General features: G+C 41.3%; 1 long non-coding RNA gene across 1 annotated transcript; it reads left to right on the top strand.

Annotated features, from left to right (window-relative positions):
* The first annotated feature begins 6,380 nt into the window (after nucleotides 1–6,380).
* Nucleotides 6,381–20,361, top strand: LOC112835282 (uncharacterized). The gene is made up of 4 exons (XR_003211167.2): nucleotides 6,381–6,724; nucleotides 7,390–7,487; nucleotides 7,732–7,814; nucleotides 19,966–20,361. It is a non-coding gene; the product is annotated as an uncharacterized lncRNA (long non-coding RNA).
* Nucleotides 20,362–22,035: the final 1,674 nt, after the last annotated feature.

Below are 22,035 nucleotides of genomic sequence, written 5' to 3'. Positions count from 1 at the left end.
TTTTTTTCACTGAACAATATATCTTGGAGATCTTTCCATGTCAGCAGTGAAGATTTCCCTCATTCTCTCTCTTATAGGAACAGAACATTTCATTGTGTGTATGCATCATAATTTATATAACGAATCCCCATTGACGACTACACAGGTGTCCTGTTCTTTCTATCTTATTAAGGAGCCTTTTTAATTAAAAAAAATGGACACTGAATATTATCAAATGCCTTTTCCACATACATTGAGACAAATGACTCTTACAGTTTTAGCTACTGATTTGCTAAATTATGTTAAACTTCTTATTTTTAAATCATTCTTATGTTCCTGAAATAATCCCCTTTTGACTGTGGTGATTTATTTCTTTTAATAATGATACTTCTTGCTAGAGTTCTGTTTGCTAATATTTTGTTGAGGAGTTTTGCGTGTTGATAACCACATAATATTGTTTACGGCTTTCTTTTTGCGCCATATTTGTTGGGTTGGGAGATCAGTACTATCCTTGCCTCACTCATAAGAATCACTTAGTGGCCTTCCTTGTTCTTTTTTTGAGGCTTTCCTTGGTCTGCTCTGAAACAGCCTGAGTAACATGGGAGTTCTCCATTTTTCTAAAGATTTGGTAGAACTGCTTTGTGAACTGTTTGGGTGTGGGACTTTCCAAGGTTTTGCTTTCACAAACGCCTCTGTTTTATTTATATTATTTGCCCAGTGTATATTTTGGTTTAGTTTTGTTTTTGAAGGCTCAGGAACAGAAGGTTGGGTTTATCAGACGCCTCATTTCATGGTACATCATTATCCTCTGTTCCATAAGGGCCCCTCCTTGTTCATTTTTTGTAAAAGCATCTGTTCCTTTTGCCCCCACATCTCTCTTCCCATTCGCCTTCCCCTCCTATAGGCAACCATTCTCGTTTCCTAAGCATCTTTCTAAAATATATATATACATATCTCCTTGCAAACTGCATTTGTGTGTGTGTATGAGCATGCATTCTTTTGTCTACATAGATGGTGTTGTGCTGTGTGTCTTACTCCGTTCATCATCTTGTCTCTCAAGCACTATGTGTTAAGAGCCATTCATGTTACTTGGCAAATGAAATCCACTGCTTCTAACTGGCACAATAGACTCCAAAGTGTGCATCCTCTTGATTTTAAAATCTGTGCTCTTCCAGGGGTGGGCACCCAGGTGGTCCTCAACTCCTCCCTCCCCCACCAAGTGGCTCTGCAGTTAATATCCTTGTATCTGGTTCCTTGGAAACCTATGTGAGAATTCACATGTGGAATGGCTGAAGACACAGGCGATGTATTATTTCTTCTGAATAAAATGGCTTAGCTGCCTACACTCCTACTAGCAATGTATAAGGATTTCTACTCCATGAACCCCACTGATTATCTAGTTTTCTGATTGTGGTCAGCCCAGCAGGTGCCCACCAATAATATCATTGTTACTTTAATTTTGATTTTGATTTCTCTTCAAATATCAGTTACCCAAATACTGGTCTTCTGCATCCTCCCTTTCATATCCCTTGCCCATTTTTCTAATGGACTTGCTCTATTTTTCCTTTTTGGTTTTCAAGGGTTTCTTGATTAATCTGGATATTAATCCTTGGCTTTAGACATTGCATATGACTTCTCTTCTTCTGTCATTGATCTCTCTGCTTTATTCATGATGACCTTTGTGGACTAGAAATCCTTAATTTTGATGTAATCAATCTCCTCAGAGTTTTAGTTTATGGCCTTGCTTTTGAGGTTTCACTTGAAAAATTTTTCCTGCCAACTTTCTGATCACCAATTCTAATTGGGGGGAGCAGGGGTTTTCCTACACACCCAAGTGATTCTCTGGAACCAGCTGAATGTCCTACAGCACAACTCAGTTGTGACCCCATCTGTCATTTTACCTGGAGGTAACATCAGACCCCACAGCTTAAGGGCTTTAGGGCTCAGTCCCTCAGTCCAAAGACTGCTCCCCACTTGAGGTGCCAGTCACAAGTTCATGTTGTCACCTTGTGCTTCTGAGTGACAGGCTATAGATTGGAGGTTCCAATGACCCCCTTCCTGGGGTTCGATTAATTTGCTAGAGCAGCTCGCAGAACTCAGAGAAATATTTCACTCACTAGATCACTGACTTATTACAAAAGGGTATAAATAGGAATAGCCAGCTGGAAAAGGTGCAAAGAGCAAGGTATGGGAAAAGGGGGTAGAGCTTTCAAGCACTCTCTGCACACTCCACTCTCTCCAAATCTCCATGTGTTTATCAACCCGGAAGCTCTCTGAACCCCTCCCTTTGGGGGCTTTATGGAGGCTTTGTTCCACAGGCATGATTGATTAAATCATTGGCCATTGGTAATTGAACTCAGTCTACAGCCTCTCTCCCCTCCCTGGAGGTTGGGGTATGGGGCTAAAAGTGCTAAGCCTGTAGGTCAGCTCTCCTAGCAACCAGCTCCCATCTTTAGGTTACCTAGGTGCTTTTCAAAATTTACTTCATTAGTATCACAACGGGCATAGTTTTTGCTCTTATCACTTGGGAAATCCCAATGGTTTTAGGAGCTCTGTGCCAGAAGTGGGACAAAGACCAAACATTTATTTGTGATCATAAATCACAATATCACACCTGCTCTAGGTAACAAATATATTCTTCCATATTTTCTTCTATTAACTTGTTTTTTTTCCTTTGAGATTTAATTATCGGATTAAATCCATTTAAAGTTTACCTTTATTTGAGATATTTAGGAAGAATCTAGCTGAACTTTCCTCCAAGTTTTTCTAATACCACCTTAATTGGTTGTGTAGTCGTGATGGTTAACTTTATGTGTCAGCTTACCTGGGCATGGTGCCCAGATATGTGGTCATACATTATTCTGGATGTTTTTGTGAGGGTATTTTTGGTTGAAACTACCATTTAAATAGGTAGACTTGAGTAAAGCAGATTGCTCCCCATAATGTGGGTGGGTCTTGTCCAATCAGTTGAAGGCATGAAAAGAACAAAAGATGGACCTCCTCTGAGCAAGAGGAAATTCTGGAGCAGATCATCTTTAGACTTAAACTGCAGCATCACCATCACTTCTGTGGGTATCCAGTTTGCTGGCTCACCTGTAGACTTTGGATCTGCCAGCCTTCATAATCATGTGTTACTACTTTGTTAAATTAACACTGGTTAAGTGAAGGTTCAGGGAGCTGGATGGTGAGTCATGGTTCAGTAAAAGACCACAGGAGAAACTGAAATAGAGAATTTTATTACTCATAGGTGCTGGAGGAAGTACACAGCACTCTTGGAAGTTCTACATGGGAAAGGCAAGGGAGGGAGCAGGTAGAGAAAGTGACAGGATCTGGGGCATATGCCTTTATTAGGATCTGTGGGTAGAATGCTTTGGGGTTCTCAGATTAAGTCAAGATTGGTAAATTCAAATTTAAAAAGCAGGGTTTTGCTAAGCTCCATGGGGATTCTATCCAAGGGGAAGGTCCTGAGACTACAGGAGACTATTTACCACAAGGACCTTTGTGGAAGTCACAACAGTAACCTACACTTACTTGCGACCCTGTGGGCTATTACCTAGGGCATGGGTTTGCATGAGGGGCAAGAGTCAGGTTAAGGCCCCCAATGACTTCTTGGCCAAATAAAATGGATGCCAAGGCAGCAGTACCATGGAGGAGTTTAGATAAACCATGAACATTCTGAGAGCCAATTCCTTAAAATAAATCTATACACACACATATCCTACTGGTTCTGTCTCTCTAGAGAACCCTGACTTGTACTGTAGTTTTAGCTTTAAACACAATTTATTAAAGACCATACATTCAGGGCTCTGGCCTTAAGCTCTGTATCCTAATCGTTGGTCTGATGGAATGATTTAGTATTAACCCTTCTTTTGTAAAACTAAGTCTGTGATTTCTCTCATAACACCTGGTAGGACAAATCCCACTCCTTGCCTCCGTTTTTGATTAACTTAACAATTTGTAGAATTTCACTCCTCCATGTACATTTTAGGATAAATTTATCAAGTTTCTTTTTGAAAATCCAAATGTAATTTTGATTAGGGTTGCACCAAAATTATGGGTAAATTTGTTGCAGCCAAGAGCATGAATATCTCTCCATTTCTTTGATTAGCATCTTTATTTTTTAATCTTCCTTGTTTGCAAGTAAATTTATTTCAAAGTGCTGCTAAAAACCAATTTTATTGAAACGTAATTTAAATTAAATAAAATGTAGTCATGTTAAGTGGACAGGTTGCTGTTTTAACTTACGAAGCCCACTGAGTAACCAGCCACAGTCACATCTCAGCTACTTTCCAAAATGCTCCCTCATGCCCCTTGTCAGTCAATCTTTTCTGATCCTTCCCCAAAGCAACCACTGATCTATAGATCAGTTTTGCCTTTTCTGGAACTTTATATAAATGGAAACATACACAAGGTACTATTTTATGCCTGGTGTCTTTTACTCAGTGTAACGTCTTTGAGGTCCATCTCTGCTGTTGAGTCAAACAACACTTCATTCCTTGTTATTCCTGAGTATTATTCCACTCTACAGATATACCACAATTTGTTTAGCCATTCACCTGTTAATGAGCATTCGACTTGTTTCCAACTTGGGGTTAATATAGGTAAGTCTTCTGTGAACATTTGAGTATGAGTATTTGTGTTGTCCCACAAATTTTGAACTCTAGTATTCTCATATTGGTCATTACTAAATACTTTCCAATTTTCTTTATAATTTCCACTTTAACCTGAGAGTTATATAATTATGTTACTTGGCTCCCAAATATATGAGTTTTAGGCTTTCTTTTTGTTATTTTCTAGTATTTCCAACTCCTATCTATTCTGGGATCAGTTTTTATAACTTGTTATCCTAGAAAAATTATCCCTTACAACAAAGTTCATACATTTATTTTTATGAAGGGATGCACTGCATTCCCTCAAAGTCTTTTTTTTTTTTTAAAGATTTTATTTATTTGACAGAGAGAGCACAAGCAGAGGGAGAGAGAGGGAGAAGCAGGCTCCCTGCTGAGCAAGAAGCCTGATGTGGGACTCGATCCCAGGACCCTGGGATCACGACCTGAACCGAGGGCAGCCGCCTCACTGACTGAGCCCCCCAGGGATCCCACTCTGAAAGTCTTTTAATCCCCCTTTTTTCTGTGATTCTTTTTCTTTTAAGTTTATTTATTTATTTACATAATCTCTACACCCAACATGGGGCTCGAACTCACAACCCTGAGAGAACAAGGGTCCCATGCTCCTCAGACGGAGCCAGCCAGTTGCCCATCTTGGTTATTTCCTTATTATTAGTTTATATAGTTTTCATTTTGTGTCTTCTTTTTTCACTTATTTAGATTAGCTGATAGTTTTGCTTTGTATTGCTTCTTTAAAAAAAAACAGATTTGGGGGAGTTTCCTGAGTCTACTCTTTATTTTCTTAATTAATTTACGTTTTGCTCTTTCATACTTTCTCCTACTCTCCTTTGGTTTGTTCTCTCCTCTTTATTAGTTTATTTTCATATTTTATTTCATATAAAGAGAATAGAGTAGAATTTATAGTTTTAGAACACAAGTTCTGATAAGTAATATTTTCATGCTCATTATTTTCAGAATGCCCTGCAATTTTGGGTTTGGATTCCTGTGTGACCCAAGAGTTACCTAAGAAACATTAAAAAAAAAAAAAAAATTTCCAGGTGAGTAGAGCTTTTCTTATTGTTTGTTTTCTTCTAATTTTTTTCCATGACGATCAGATGATTTTTGTACAGATTGGACTTTGCTTAGTTTCTCTGTGTCCTAATATATGGTCTTTTTTTGTGACTGTTCGATGGACACTTAGGGAAAAAGTATATGCTATGTGTTCATGGAACAGAGTGTGAGATATAGCAATTGGATTTTCATTGTGAATTTTGTTGTGTAGGTCTTTTACAGCTTTTATTACTTTTTATTCCCTTGATCTGCCATGGACTAGGAGAATGCATGCAAGTCTCTTCCTAGAAGGTATTTTTGCCTGTATCTTGTTGTACTGAATTTTTTTTCTTTATGCATGTTGATACTACATTCTTAGGCTTATGTATTCGAAACTGTTAGAACCTTGCTCTGAATTGAACTCTTTATCATACTAAACTGTGATAGATGATAGTTAGGAAGGCAACCAGTAGATCAGAATTATTACAGTTCTATTTCCTCCCCATGGCTCTTTTCTCCATTATCAATTTTAGTCTCAAATATTTATTTTTACACTTTGAATATACTTTTACTTCTACCATTGGTGTATCAGCTATAAGTTATGTTTTCTCTCCAGCTGAGAGATCAGGAAATCAGCGCACCTAGGCAACCTCCGCTACGTCACACTATTATGATCACGTTGACATCATCAGGGTTTATAACATTTACACTCAGTTCCTTAACAACACATTAGTATCGATCTAAATGGAATCTATTGTGACTGCCAGGCCTTTTGCTGTGCTTTCTACTCTGGTTGCCAGCCCTCCGCCAATAGGTCTTAGGCTCAGAAGAGAGAAGGCTTTTGTCCCTGTCCTGTGAGGAGCAGAGCGCACAGCCCCAGTGCCAGGAAGACTGAGAGGAAAGCAGCCGGTTTGGAGACTGGGAATCTGGGTTTGGAGCCATAGGCAGGGGCTTGGCCCAAAGCACTCGGTTCATGAGCCTGCGGAGGCTGAAGTGCCCAGCAGCAGAGAGACGGCAAAGCAGAGCAAGCAGGAAGGACTTGGCTATAAACACAGCTGATGCGTCCCTGAAAACTCAAGGAAAATCGGGTCAGAGATTTCGCAGGGAACATAAATCCCACTAAGGAGATGGGGACACTGAATCATGAAAACTTGGGTTTCAGTGGCAATGTGGTCTCATGTGACCCTCAGGCCAGATAGGCCTGGGAACATTTAGACTACATCTGAGATTCAGATGTGAGTCGGTAGGAAAATACATTTTTTTGGTAGATAAATAGTGAGGTTTGCTTAAACAGAAATGCTAGATAATAGCTGTTTATATGAAGCTCTTACCCTAATAGATACAGATGTGTGCTTTTGTCTTTAAATAATAATCAGAGTTAGAACTGGAGACAAGAAGAAAATACTCCCTTATTACAACTCCTAGCTTTCTCTGAATTGAATTTAAAGCGGTCTCGTCCTTCTTGCTTTTCTGCCCGCACCTACGGTGCGCGCATGCGCACGCACACACACGTGGCCCTCTGGTGTGTGACTTCAGCACGCCCTGGGATTTCACATCCCACCTCCAACTGTCCAAATCCAACCCCCACCCCCACCCCGAGTCGTCAGGGGCACAGGTCCAGAAAAACAGAATCACCTTGTCACAAGGCTTTCCTGTTACTCTCCTCCAGAGGCCACTTCTTCCTCCTTTGAATTCCCATGATGTTTTATCTGTGCCTCTCATGGAGCTTATCTCTTTCTGGCTTGTATTATAGTTGTTTGCGTGTATTAGACATCATGGTCAAGAGGAAAGAACTGCTGGCTGTAGAGGCAGACCTGTCTGAGGATGGATCCCAGGTCCATCCCTCACTAGGTGGGTGGGCTTGGGAAAATACCGACTCTTGGAAGCCTCCTTTTTTTGGGGGGAGGTGCAAAATATAAAAATAATATTCTCTCAGAATTGTTTTGAAGATTACAGATAGCATACATAAAACAGCTCTTGGTAAAATACCAAGAGAAGTCAATCACTATTTTTATTATTATCGTTATTTGTGATGTTATTCTGGTTAATTCTTATGTCCCCTACCAAAGTATTTATTTATCCATTTCTTCAACAGATATTTATTGAAGACAAAGTCTGTGTCAGGCACTGGGGGCCTGAGTGGAGCAAAAGACAGGGTTTGCGGGATAAAGGCAGAAGGTAAACAAGCAAACTAAGAAATACAGAGATAATTTCAGATGAAGATTGCACTGTGAAGAAACTCAAAATATTTTGTAGAGAGCAAGAGAGGCAGGGGAGATGAGCGAAGGCCACTCTGGGAAGGGAGCTTGGACTGAGCGGTCTCCTGGTGGATGGGAGGGAAGCCTCTATGAGAAGTTCTGAAGCCAGGGCATTTCAGAGGAGGGGGCAGGGGTGTGAAGGGTCTGGGTGGGGAATGAGCTGACAGCCAAGTGAGTGAAGGAGAGCGTGCTAGAGGTCAGGCGGGAAGAGACAGGCAGGGGCCAGTCCCTCAGAGCTATGCTTGTCCTGGTCAAGAACACAGATTTTATTCTCAATGGGATTGGGAACCTCCTGAAAAGACATGGTTCCCTGGCTTGTATTCAGGTTTCTATCTGCCATTGTGTTTGCCTCCTGAAGAGCTGTTAGCCAGTAGTGGGCCCACAGATTTTTGTGAAAGGTAGAGAGGAAGGGAAGGGAGGAAGCCAGGAACGGAGAGAGGGAGAGCGAGGGAGAGCCAGAGGGAAGGAGAGAAGATCTTAGTAGACACCCACACAGATGAATCTGATGGCTCTCCCCCTTGTCAGGGGCTCAAGGACAGACCAAGGCCGGCCTTGGTGGGTAGAGAAAACTTTCATCCTCCTGTGAACATTTGGTGTCACACTGGTCTCTTCCCTGGGGTGGTCCCAGATGGCAGTGGGGGCTGGGGAGCTGGGAGGTCCTCAAGAAGAATGGGCTCCTGGCTGCCTCTGGCTCTCAGGTCACAGATAACAACTGTCAGATGGTCTCACTGTGAAGCAATAAGCTTCCCCAAAACAAAGAGGCCAGCCAAGCTCCAGAAAAGCTGCAGTCTGGACAAAACACACAGGCCTGGAAAAAATTAAAAGTTCATGAGCAACTGAAGGAAGCACCTCGGGGAAATGCAAGGGGTTAAACGTAAGCACACGATGTTCCCGAGCCCCTGAATGCACGGCAGAAAAACAATCGCACATCCTTGGTAAGGGGGGATAAAGAAAGCAGGAGAGCCCAAGTCAGTGTTCCCATGTGAGAACTAAAAATAATGCCATGTGAGGTTGGCCCGGCCCTAAAATGGAGGGAAAGAGAAATGAAAAGCAGGAGAAGGCATGAAACAGGATGAGAGGACGTTGGCCAGTGGCAGGGCCTGCTCAGGGCTGCCAGGCTTCTTTGTCTTGGGCAGAAGCCTCCCTCCACAGCGTGGGGTGCCTGAACCTATGTTCTTGGGGTCCCCTGGTGCCCCCCTCTCTAAGAGCCCTGTGACAGGGAGAACCTACCCTATAAATGAAGCAGAAATGACAGCTTCCTCTTCAATATTTTTTCTTCATGAAATTTGATCTTAAATATGAAAAGAGTTAGACTCAAGCCTGGCCAACCCCAGGGGCCAAATGGTCTGGGGGGCATTTGTTATAGACAAGCATCCCCACAAGAGTGCTGCAGTATGACCAGAACAGCAGTGTTTGGATGAGCAGGGAGTGTGAGAGAATGAGACCCGGGGACCCTAACTGAATCCAACGGAAAGGTTACGGTGCCTGGATGGGAGGCGAGTGTCCCGGCTCCTATCTTGAGGAGAATAATGCAGTAGCTGGAATGAAAGGGAGAACCAGCTAACGTATTTGTTGTTCTTAATGCCCAGGTTCCTCATGGGTGCCAGTCTTGCTCTCAGAAAGCTGCCCTTTAAAAGTTACAGATATTAAAAGATAGGCCAAACCGCTTTGGCACAAAGGAAGAGCTATCGTCCAAAAGTCGTGAAAATATTTAGAATCAAAATTAACATCCAGGGTCTGCATGCATAGGGTGCCAACTATGGGCAAAGGATGATTCTGGATGTGCTGGGTATGGCGGGAGGACCTGTAATGCATACCAAACCTTTGCAGAGTAAATAACATCATCCCCACTTTATACATGGTAAAACTATAGCTCTGAGAAGCTAAGCAATTTTCCCATGGTCTCTTAGCGAGTAAACAGGATTTCCTGGTTGGCCTAGAACTGTCTAATTCCAACACTTTCCAACCCTTTCCTAGAATAAAAACTTATCTCTCCGTGACCACAAAAGGAAAAATTAAATGGCAGATTTCAACTATGTGGTCATCTTTGTTGAAAATCTTTGATCGTTGGTAATGTTTTCATTGGGGGCTCAACGTTTGTATGGAATGCACACAGTGGGCATTCCATTACTTCAATACTATAGTGTGGTTTCCTATTTTGAGTTTGTAATTTCCAAAAAGAAATGCTCTTTTTCAATTTTTGGCTGAGGGTTTCTTTGTGTCATGAAGATCAACTCCTTTGCTAGGGCACGGAAGAGTAAAAATAGATTTCCCGTTAGTAGCAACAAGTAGGAGTTGTTTGTCTGCCAGAAGGAAATTCTTTCATTCTTTTCCTGCTTCGGTCCTTTTTCTGCCAACAGTTAAGCAAGGTTCATCACTGCGTGGGTCCGAGCCAACTTCACGAATGGGTGGCGTAGGTGGTCACCTACCAAAATGACCTCAGGGATGTAAAGCCAAGGGTGTTGAACCTGGGAAAGAGTTGAGAGCACCAGCCAGGCAAGGACCCCCACCGCCCAAAAACAAAGGAGAGGAAAAGTTTAGCTTTGATGAACTTACTCAGAATTGGAATGATTCCGAAAATCTAGAAAGTGAGGTTATCATTAATTTAGCAAACATGCAAGTATTATGTCATTGTCAAAGTAAAGTTTTATTTTAATTTCATGTAGAAGAAATCATCATACTCCTTTTCAAGGCTCAGTGCCTATAAAGTATTAAATCTGCTTCAACTGAACTAAATACCCCCTATTAAATCCCACCATTAGCAACTACTCTGTTTGCCAAAGTGTTCTCTTCCTTTTGGATATGTTTTCTTTTTTGAGCCAAATGCCCTGGGAGCTAATATATTGATGTCATATACCTCTGGAAAAAAAATAGTTTATCACATGTGTTTTCTCCACTCCAGAAATATACCCTGGGCCTCATGAAAATATTTGGTGAAGGGGAGTACCCCACCTCAACCAATGTGTAGAATCGAAGAGAGAAATCTCTAGAGACAAACTTTGCCGACCTAATATTTTTGCCCTAGGGTAGTCCCTAATTCTATACCATTTGCCAGGGCATTCATAAAAATTGTAAAATTCTGTGATTCCAAGAAACTATCTCTCTTCTCTGAGTCTTTGGTGAATCCACTAGAAATCACAGTCCCTTCTCCCCACCCCCCCAGGGGCCAGGGGGATGACCACTGCCAACCCCATGAAAAACATTGCATCAGATTTTCGTGTTGACAACTTTCTGAACCCCAGGTTATGATTAAGTAACCCTCATATTTTATAAACAAAGAAGTGGAAGGCCAGAGAGAAGTGCTTTGCCCAAAGTCACACAGGTAGTGGCAAAGCAAAGTCAAGAACTGAAGTAGTCACACAGCCATTAAAAGAAATCTCCCCCCTCCACTCCAGATCAAATTCCCATCTGTCAAATAGTTCAGCAAACACAAATAGTAGAGTTACTCGATTCAGGGAGAAGTTTGTTTAGCTCAGCCAAACTCATTTTATTTTTCAACAGATGAAGTAAACCAGATTCAGAAGTCTACACTTTTATTCCCATATGGGGCATGGGTCCCTGCTAACTGGAAAAGTTGGTGTGCAGTGGGGATGAGAGAGGGGTATAAAATTAAATGAACAATTCAAATTTAAACCAGAAACATGCTGCTGATAGAAAAAATAAGTTGGCTGTTTTAGATGCCTCATTAACATTTCCTCCCTGAATCGGGGTGTGTGTGTGTGTGTGTGTGTGGTGTGGTGTGGTGTGCATGTGTGTGTGCATTTGGCTGCCATCTTCTGTGACAAGCAAATTCGAAGCTGCATTTAACCTGGTGAGGAAACTCAATAAAGACTCAAGTTTTAAGAAACTAATAAGAGACATCCAAGTAACACTTTCATCCTGACATAACCAGAAACCCTCAAAAGCACTAGAGAAAGTTGGACATGGGGGTGAGGGACTCAGGGAGGGGTACAGGTTGTGTCTGGAGTATTGAACTGTAAATCAAGAACTTTCCACATGGTGAGGGGGCGGAGCAAGATGGCGGAGGAGTAGGAGACCTGGATTTCGTCTGCTCTCAGGAATTTAGCTGAATAGGGATCAAACCATTCTGAACACCTACGAACTCAACAGGAGATCGAAGAGAAGAATAGCAACAACTCTCTGAACAGAAAAGCGACCACTTACTGGAAGGTAGGACGTGCGGAGAAGTGAATCCCAGGCGATATTCGGGAGGATAGACGGCGGGGGAGGGGGCCTCCATCGGCCGCTTCTGGCAAGTGCTAGAGCCGCGGAGCACAAAATCGGACCTTTTAGAAGTCGGCTCCGCTGAGGGACGTCGCTCCAGTGGCTAAGCGGGGAGTGGAACCCTCGCGGGACAGTGTGGTCTCAGGACCCTCGGGGTCACAGAAAGACCGGGGGTGCCTGACTGCGGCAGAGCTCCCAGGGATCAGAGCGGGGAAGCCGGCTGCAGAGACGGAGCCGAGGCGCAGGCTCTCAGCTCGGGGTGGCCATAAACTGTGATCCGCGGCCCAGTCGGGCCACTGCTCCTCCAGCAGGGACACAACAAGCGGCAGAGCCGAGGAGACTCCCCTTCCACCCCCAGGAGGAGCGGCGCGGGAGTGCACTGCAGGGATCTGCTGGGTTTGGAGACTCCACACGGGGTCGGGTGCCAGAGATAGAAACGCTCGGTCAGAGGCCGGGTGAGCACGGAGTGCGGCCGGAGACCAGGGAGATGGGAGTGACTGACTGCTTTTCTCTGGGGGCCCACTGAGGAGCAGGGCCCTGAGTTCTCAGCTCCTCCAGGCAGAGAGTGGGAGGCCACCATTTTCACCCTGGTCCTCCAAAGCTGTACCGAGAGCTTGCAGGGAACAAAAGCTCCTGAGAGCAAACCGGAGCAGCTTGCTTAGCCCGGACTAACAAGGGCGGGGCAATTCCGCCTCCGGCAAAGACATTTGGGAACCACGGCAACAGGCCCCTCCCCCAGAAGATCAGCTCCAACAGCCAGCAAGCCAAGACCAGGTTTACCGATCAAGGAGAATGGGAGAACTCCAGTGCTAGGGGAATACTGCACATAGAATTCATGGCTTTTTTATCATGATTCATTAGTTTTTCAAAGTTAATTTTTTAACTGTTTTTTTTTTTTAATTTTTCTTTTTCCCTTTTTCAACGAACATCTTATCAATCCCTTTTTAAAAAAAAACATTTTTTATTTTTCATATTTAGAGTCATATTTTATCCCTTCATAGTAGTTACTCTTATTTTTGGCATATATATATAAGTTGTTCTCTCTTTAAAATTTTGAGATACAGTTTCTTCTAACAGATCAAAATATACCCTAAATCACTAGTGTATGGCTTTGTTCTAGTCTCCTGCCTGATCACATTCTCTCCCTTTTTTTTTCTTTTCTTTTTTCTTTTTTTAATCTTTCTTTTCTCAAACAACTTCTTATCTTATCAATTCCTATTATAAAAACTTTTATAGTTTGCATCTTTACAGTCATCTTCCATCCCTTCATTGTATCAACCCTTATTTTGTACAACTATAGATCTTTCTTCCTTTAAAATTTTAGCAGGCACTTTCTTCTAACAGACCAAAATATGCCCAAAATCTAGTGTGTGGCACTGATCTATGCGCTAGCCTGATCATATTTGATCATATTCTGTTTTTTTCTGTTTTGTTCTGTTTTTGTTTGTTTTTATCTTTTTCTTTTTCCTTTTTTTTTCTCTTTCTTTTTTCTTTCTTTCCCTTTCTTGTCCCCTGGTTTCAGGTCTTTTCTGATTTGCATAGAGTATATTTGCTGGGGACGTTGTTAACCTGTTAGCATTCGGTTCTCTCATTCATCTTCTCTCCTCTGGACAAAATGACAAGACGCAAAAAATCACCTCAGCAAAAAGAACAAGAGGTAGTACCATCAGCCAGGGAACTACTCAATATGGACATTAGTACGAAGTCAGACCTAGAGTTCAGAATCATGACTTTAAAGATACTAGCTGGGCTTGAAAAAAGCATGGAAGTTATTAGAGAAACCCTTTCTGGAGAAATAAAAGAACTAAAATCTAACCAAGTTGAAATCAAAAAGGCTATTAATGAGGTGCAATCAAAAAGGGGGGCACTAACTGCTAGGATAAATGAGGCAGAAGATAGAATCAGCGATATAGAAGACCAAATGATGGAAAATAAAGAGGCTGAGAAAAAGAGAGAGAAACAACTACAGGATCATGAGGGCAGAATTCGAGAGATAAGTGATACAATAAGACGAAACAACATTAGAATAATTGGGATCCCAGAAGAAGAAGAAAGAGAGAGGGGGCAGAAGGTATATTGGAGCAAATAATAGCAGAGAATTTCCCTAATGTGGGGAAGGAAACAGGCATCAAAATCCAGGAGGCACAGAGAACCCCTCTCAAAATCAATAAAAATAGGTCAACACCCCGACATCTAATAGAAAAACTTACGAGTCTCAGAGACAAAGAGAAAATCCTGAAAGCAGCTCAGGAGAAGAGATATGTAACCTACAATGGTAGAAACATTAGATTGGCAACAGACCTAGCCACAGAGACCTGGCAGGCCAGAAAGGACTGGCATGATATCTTCAGAGCACTAAACGAGAAAAATATGCAGCCAAGAATACTATATCCAGCTAGGCTGTCATTGAAAATAGAAGGAGAGATAAAAAGCTTCCAGGACAAACAAAAACTAAAGGAATTTGCAAACACGAAACCAGTCCTACAAGAAATATTGAAAGGGGTCCTCTAAGCAAAGAGAGGGCCTAAAAGCAGCATAGATCAGAAAGGAACACAGACAATATACAGTAACAGTCACCTTACAGGCAGTACAATGGCATTAAATTCATACCTTTCAATAGTTACCCTGAATGTAAATGGGCTAAATGCCCCAATCAAAAGACACAGGCTATCAGATTGGATTAAAAAACAAGACCCATTGATATGCTGTCTGCCAGAGACTCATTTTAGACCCAAAGACACCCCTAGATTGAAAGTGAGGGGGTGGAAAACCATTTACCATGCCAATGGACACCAAAAGAAAGCTGGGGTGGCAATCCTTATATCAGACAAATTAGATTTTAAAACAAAGACTGTAATAAGAGATGAGGAAGGACACTATATCCTACTTAAAGGGTCTATCCAACAAGAAGATCTAACAATTGTAAATATCTATGCCCCGAACATGGGAGCAGACAATTATATAAGGCAATTAATAACAAAAGCAAAGAAACACATTGACAACAATACAGTAATAGTGGGGGACTTTAACACCCCCCTGACTGAAATGGACAGATCATCTAAGCAAAAGATCAACAAGGAAATACTTTAAATGAAACACTGGACCAAATGGACTTCACAGACATATTCAGAACATTGCATCCCAAAGCAAAGGAATACCCATTCTTCTCTGGTGCCCATGGAACATTCTCCAGAATTGATCACATCCTAGGTCACAAATCAGGTCTCAACCGGTACCAAAAGATTGGAATCATTCCCTGCATATTTTCAGACCACAATGCTTTGAAACTAGAACTCAATCACAAGAGGAAAGTCGGAAAGAACTCAAATACATGGAAGCTAAAGAGCATCCTGCTAAAGAATGAATGGGTCAACCAGGAAATTAAAGAAGAATTTAAAAAAATTCATGGAAACCAATGAAAATGAAAACACAACTGTTCAAAATCTTTGGGATACAGCAAAGGCAGTCCTGAGAGGAAAGTATATAGCAATACAAGCCTTTCTCAAGAAACAAGAAAGGTCTCAAATACACAACCTAACCCTACGCCTAAAGGAGCTAGAGGAAAAACAGTAAATCAAGCCTAAACCCAGCAGGAGAAGAGAAATAATAAAGATCAGAGCAGAAATCAATGAAATAGAAATCAAAAGAACAGTAGAACACATCAACGAAACTAGGAGCTGGTTCTTTGAAAGAATTAACAAGATTGAAAAACCCCTGGCCAGAGTTATCAAAAAGAAAAGAGAAATGACCCAAATCAACAAAATCATGAATGAAAGAGGAGAGATCACAACCAACACCAAAGAAATACAAACAATTATAAGAACATATTATGAGCAACTCTATGCCAGAAAATTAGATAACCTTGAAGAAATGGGTGCATTCCTAGCGATGTATCAACTACCAAAATTGAACCAGGAAGAAAGAGGAAACCTGAACAGACCTATAACCACTAAGGAAATTGAAGCAGTCATCAAAAATCTCCCAACAAACAAAAGCCCAGGGCCAGATAGCTTCCCAGGGGAATTCTATCAAACATTTAAAGAAGAATTAATACCTATTCTCCTGAAACTGTTCCAAAAAATAGAAATGGAAGGAAAACTTCCAAACTCATTTTATGAGGCCACCATTACCTTGATCCCAAAACCAGACAAAGACCCCATCAAAAGGGAGAATTACAGACCCATATCCTTGATGAACATGGAAGCAAAAATTTTCACCAAAATACCAGCCAATAGGATCCAACAGTACATTAAAAGGATTATTCAGCATGACCAAGTGGGATTTATCCCTGGGCTGCAAGGCTGGTTCAACATCCGCAAATCAATCAGTGCGATACAATACATTAACAAAAGAAAGAACAAGAATCATAGGATCCTCTCAATAGATGCAGAAAAAGCATTTGACAAAGTACAGCATCATTTCTTGATCAAAACTCTTCAGAGGATAGGGATAGAGGGTACATACCTCAATATCATAAAAGCCATCTATGTAAAACCTACAGCGAATATCATTCTCAATGGGGAAAAGCTGAGAGCTGTTCCCCTAGCGGCAGGGATGTCCACTATCACCACTGCTATTCAACATAGTATTAGAAGTCCTAGCCACAGCAATCAGACAACAAAAAGAAATCAAAGGCATCCAAATCGGCAAAGAGGAAGTCAAACTCTCACTCTTTGCAGATGATATGATACTGTATGTGGAAAACCCAAAAGACTCCACCCCAAAACTGCTAGAACTCATACAGGAATTCAGTCAAGTCGCAGGATATAAAATCAATGCACAGAAATCAGTGGCATTCCTATACACCAACAAGACAGAAGAAAGACAAATCAAGGAGTCGATCCCATTTACAATTGCACCCAAAACCATAAGATACCTAGGAATAAATTTAACCAAAGAGGCAAAGGATCTGTACTCAGAAAACTATAAAATACTCATGAAAGAAATTGAAGAAGACACAAAGAAATGGAAAAACGTTCCATGCTCATGGATTGGGAGAACCAACATTGTGAAGATGTCAATGCTACCTAGAGCAATCTACACATTCAATGCAATCCCCATCAAAATACCATCCACTTTTTTCAAGAAAATGGAAGAAATAATCCTAAAATTTGTATGGAACCAGAAGAGACCCCGAATAGACAGAGGAATATTGAAAAAGAAAAGCAAAGCTGGTGGCATCACAATTCTGGACTTCCAGCTCTATTACAAAGCTGTCATCATCAAGACAGTATGGTACTGGCACAAAAACAGACACATCGATCAATGGAACAGAATCGAGAGCCCAGAAATGGACCCTCAACTCTATGGTCAACTATCTTTGACAAAGCAGGAAAGAATGTCCAATGGCAAAAAGACAGTCTTTTCAACAAATGGTGTTGGGAAAATTGGACAGCCACATGCAGAAGAATGAAACTAGACCATTTCCTTACACCACACACAAAAATAGACTCCAAATGGTTGAAAGACCTAAACGTGAGGCAGGAGTCCATCAAAATCCTAAAGGAGAACACAGGCAGCAACCTCTTCGACCTCAGCCGCAGCAACTTCTTCCTAGAAACATCACCAAAGGCAAGGGAAGCAAGGGCAAAAATGAACTATTGGGATTTCATCAAGATAAAAAGCTTTTGCACAGCAAAAGAAACAGTCCACAAAACCAAAAGACATCCGACAGAATGGGAGAAAATATTTGCAAACGACATATCAGATAAAGGGCTAGTATCCAAAATCTATAAAGAACTTATCAAACTCAACACCCAAAGAACAAATAATCCAATCAAGAAATGGGCAGAAGACATGAACAGACATTTTTCCAAAGAAGACATCCAAATGGCCAACAGGCACATGAAAAAGTGCTCAACATCGCTCGGCATCAGGGAAATCCAAATCAAAACCTCCATGAGATACCACCTCACACCCGTCAGAATGGCTAAAATTAACAAGTCAGGAAACGGCAGATGTCGGCGGGGATGCGGAGAAAAGAGAACGCTCCTACACTGTTGGTGGGAATGCAAGCTGGTGCAACCACTCTGGAAAACTGTATGGAGGTTCCTCAAACAGTTGAAAATAAAGCTACCATAGGATCCAGCAATTGCACTATTGGGTATTTACCACAAAGATACAAATGTAGGGATCCGAAGGGGTACGTGCACCTCGATGTTTATAGCAGCAATGTCCACAATAGCCAAACTGTGGAAAGAGCCAAGATTTCCATCGACAGATGAATGGATAAAGAAGAAGTGGTATATATACACAATGGAATATTATGCAGCCATCAAAAGGAATGAGATCTTGCCATTTGCAATGACGTGGATGGAATTGGAGGGTGTTATGCTGAGTGAAATAAGTCAATCAGAGAAAGATATGTATCATATGACCTCACTGATATGAGGAATTCTTAATCTCAGGAAACAAACTGAGGGTTGCTGGAGTGGGGGTGGGGTGGGAGGGCTGGGGTGACTGGGTGATAGACATTGGGTAGTGTGTATGCTATGGTGAGCGCTGTGAATTGTGCAAGACTGTTGAATCACAGATCTGTACTTCTGAAACAAATAATGCAATACATGTTAAGAAAAAAAAAGGAGAAGATAGCAGGAGGGAAAGAATGAAGGGGAGTAAGTCGGAGGGGGAGATGAACCATGAGAGACAATGGACTCTGAAAAACAAACTGAGGGTTCTAGAGGGGAGGGGGGTGGGAGGATGGGTTAGCCTGGTGATGGGTATTAAAGAGGGCACGTTCTGCGTGGAGCACTGGGTGTTATGCACAAACAATGAATCATGGAACACTACATCAAAAACTAATGATGTAATGTATGGTCATTAACGTAACAATAAAAATTTTAAAAAACAGAACTTTCCACATGGCATTTTCTGACAACCTAGAGTCATAAATGTAAACTCTATGTGAATTCTATGCTGTGTGTGAGAGATACCCTCACAGGATTTCAAGGAACATGGATTTTTGTTGTTGTTTCCATGTCTTTCAATTATGACACTTTAAAAAAAAGCTCTGGACTTCACTGGAACTGAGTTGGGCTTCCCAGCTCTACACTGACCCACTGAGTGACCTTAGACAAGTTCTTCTCTAGGCCTTTGATTTTTTTTTTTACTCTCTAAAATGGTGTTTTATATAATATCTACAAGCCTTTGGATGAAAGGTTACACAGGCACATGAGCTGATCCATGACCAGACAGGCACGTATCAAAATGCTCAGTAAAGGTGAGCCGGGGGGTTACTTGGGTTTTCACTGTATCTGATCCAGGGGAAGTTGTGAACTCATGGGACCTCAGTTTCTTGACTTTACCTGAGAATACAAAGTTGCACCAAATGACAGGTAAAGGACTCCACCCAGCAGCAACACTTTGTGATTCTAGGATGTTTTCTTGTCTCTTTGAAAGTCATGACTTCTCAAATCTGTGCAGCAGCTTCACACACTGCATACAGGGCCCCTGGAAGAACCCCCCAACTCACCAGGAGTGGGGGGCATTAAGGAATCCACTTAATCAACCTGGTATAAATTCAATTTTAAAATAAAGTCACAGTCAATGAGAGTGGGACTAAAATACAATTTCCTTATACGTAAAACAAGTGGTCCAGATCTAAGATTACTTGCAGTGAGAGCTCCAAGGAGGCAAGAACTGTGTCATTACGAGGGTATCTCTCACACACAGCATAGAATAGTTCCTCAATATTATTGTGGGTGTGATGAATGAATAAAATATTAATACTCTATAATAATTTTAAAAAATACCCAAGGAATTGCCTTCCTAGCTAATGACTCAATTTATAACAATGGCTCTTCTTTTTTAATCCAATAATCCTGAAATTTCTTATCTTTGTCTTGTAGGTTACCAGGTATTATCTTCCCGACTGGAATTCGTGCCAGGCACTGTTTTCAATTCTCAGCACGGCAGCTGATGACAAGTTAGAAAAGGAGACTGGGAAATGATGTCTGTTTGTTGTCTCTCCAATTGGTTGAGGATACTAAAATCTACCTTGAATTCCATTTGGAATTTCTTGAGGCAATCCAACCCTCCTCAGAAAAGCACAACCTGTAATTGGTTTCTACCCCCTCCCCTTTTTTTGGCTGTTAATCTAGAAGTACCAAGAAAAAAGTATCATCCTAGATTTACTCTAATTCAACTCTATATGCCTAACTATAAAAGTATTTCAGGATTTGTAAATGAAGTTTAAAGAAGTCCTTTAGGTATCTCAGTGACCAACTGTACAGGGGCTAATAAACTCTGATAAATTTGATCATAAACTCTGTCAACAGCAATATATTGGTGGCTGCAGAGCTTCATGACACTCTTTCAGCACATTGGGGAGAATTTCAGAATCCCAGTGCACAAAACTTTGCCTCATCCCAAATATCTCTCTTGAAAAACATCAGTCATAGGGGGTCAGCAAACATTTCCTTTAAAAGCCAGATAGTATTTTATTTGAGGGGCCATTTTGTCTTGGTCGCAACTACTCAACTCTGCTGTGATAGCGTTACACACAATACATAAAAGAATGAGCATGACTGTGTTCCAATAAAACTTTATTTACAAAAACAGGCAGCTGGCTGGATTTGACTTACAGGCCACAGTTATTTGATCCCTGATGGACTGATCATGGCATGGTGTGATGTAATATAGATGTGTGGGGATTCACTGAGATTCCCATCCAATCCCCTTTGTGTTTTTTAAATAATATTTTGTTCTGTTTTGCATTATGAAAGTAAGACATGCTCATTGTAAAAACTTATGGAAAAATAGAAAAGCTAAAATTAAAATCATCTATAATGCCATCAGACATACTACTTCTTAATATTTTAGGATATTTTGTTTCATTTAGGATTTTGTTCCATAGACTCAGGATAATGCTGTATAATACTATAAGTGCAAGTTTACCTAATTCCTTTATTTTTATGCTATTTCCTACCTAAATTTAGGCCAATTTTACTAATTTCCACTTTATAGAATGCTTTTTCCAGACCCAGTGAGGATCTCTAGCAATATCATTTCTTCTCTAACATTTACCACTAAGCTCATGATGCTTGAGATTTGGAGCAGTCTATACATACAGAAGAGATCAGAAAAGATAATGCCTAGTGAACACCAACAACACATTCCTCTAAGGTCAGGGTATAAAATAACCCTGGAGAGATGTGTGTTCTGGGGAAACAAATGATTACTAATACAGTCTCAGGAGGTCTGTGTTAAAATCTATTTGGCATCAGCTCTTCAGGAAATTCTGTGTAGTTCATGTATAGTCCAAGCTTTGAGAAGCACTGTGGATTGGTGAGGTTCAGGACATGCTACCCCAAAATAGGACACCTTGACATATTATATATTTTAAGCTGAAGAAATTTAAGAAAACAGCAGATGCAGGAAGATCATTCTGGCGTTCTCCCGTGAAACAGGTCATGACACCCTCATGTGAGTGGTGCCTGCCCCACACCCACAGGAAAAGAGTGTACTTATCTCCGAAGACAAAGGGGTGTCTGAGAATAATCAGAATTAACAAGCTTTGCTGTTTCCCTGTTTACTACCATAGCCTCAGACTCCTTAACCTCTTGCCTTCCTCCACAATTGCGCACTTTTCATCAAACCAAGCCTAAACATCCTCATCTAGCTGTTTCTTTGGGTCTTCATTCCTTAGGAAAGCGCCCATGTTATGCAAAACTTAGACTGAATACATTTGGATGCTCTTCTCCCGTCAATCTGTCTTGGTCAGTTTAATTTTCAGGGACCTCAAAAGTGGGGGAAAACTCTTTCCTCCCCTGCAGGGTCTACCAGGGAGGGAATTCCTGGACTGGAGGTGCTCCCACCATTCTTTCACTTCAGGTAAGTTCTCGTTCTTCAGTTCATTTGAGACTCAGGCATCCACCTCCTCACGTGTGTCCCTCTGGCCAATCATGGTCATTTATCAT

The sequence above is a fragment of the Callorhinus ursinus genome, unplaced genomic scaffold (assembly GCF_003265705.2).
Source record: "Callorhinus ursinus isolate GAN/ISIS: 27379988/994484 unplaced genomic scaffold, GSC_fseal_2.0 scaffold2, whole genome shotgun sequence".
Lineage (NCBI taxonomy): Eukaryota > Metazoa > Chordata > Mammalia > Carnivora > Otariidae > Callorhinus > Callorhinus ursinus.
The sequence above is the reverse complement of the archived record's forward strand: the minus strand, read 5'-3'. Positions and strand labels throughout refer to the sequence as shown.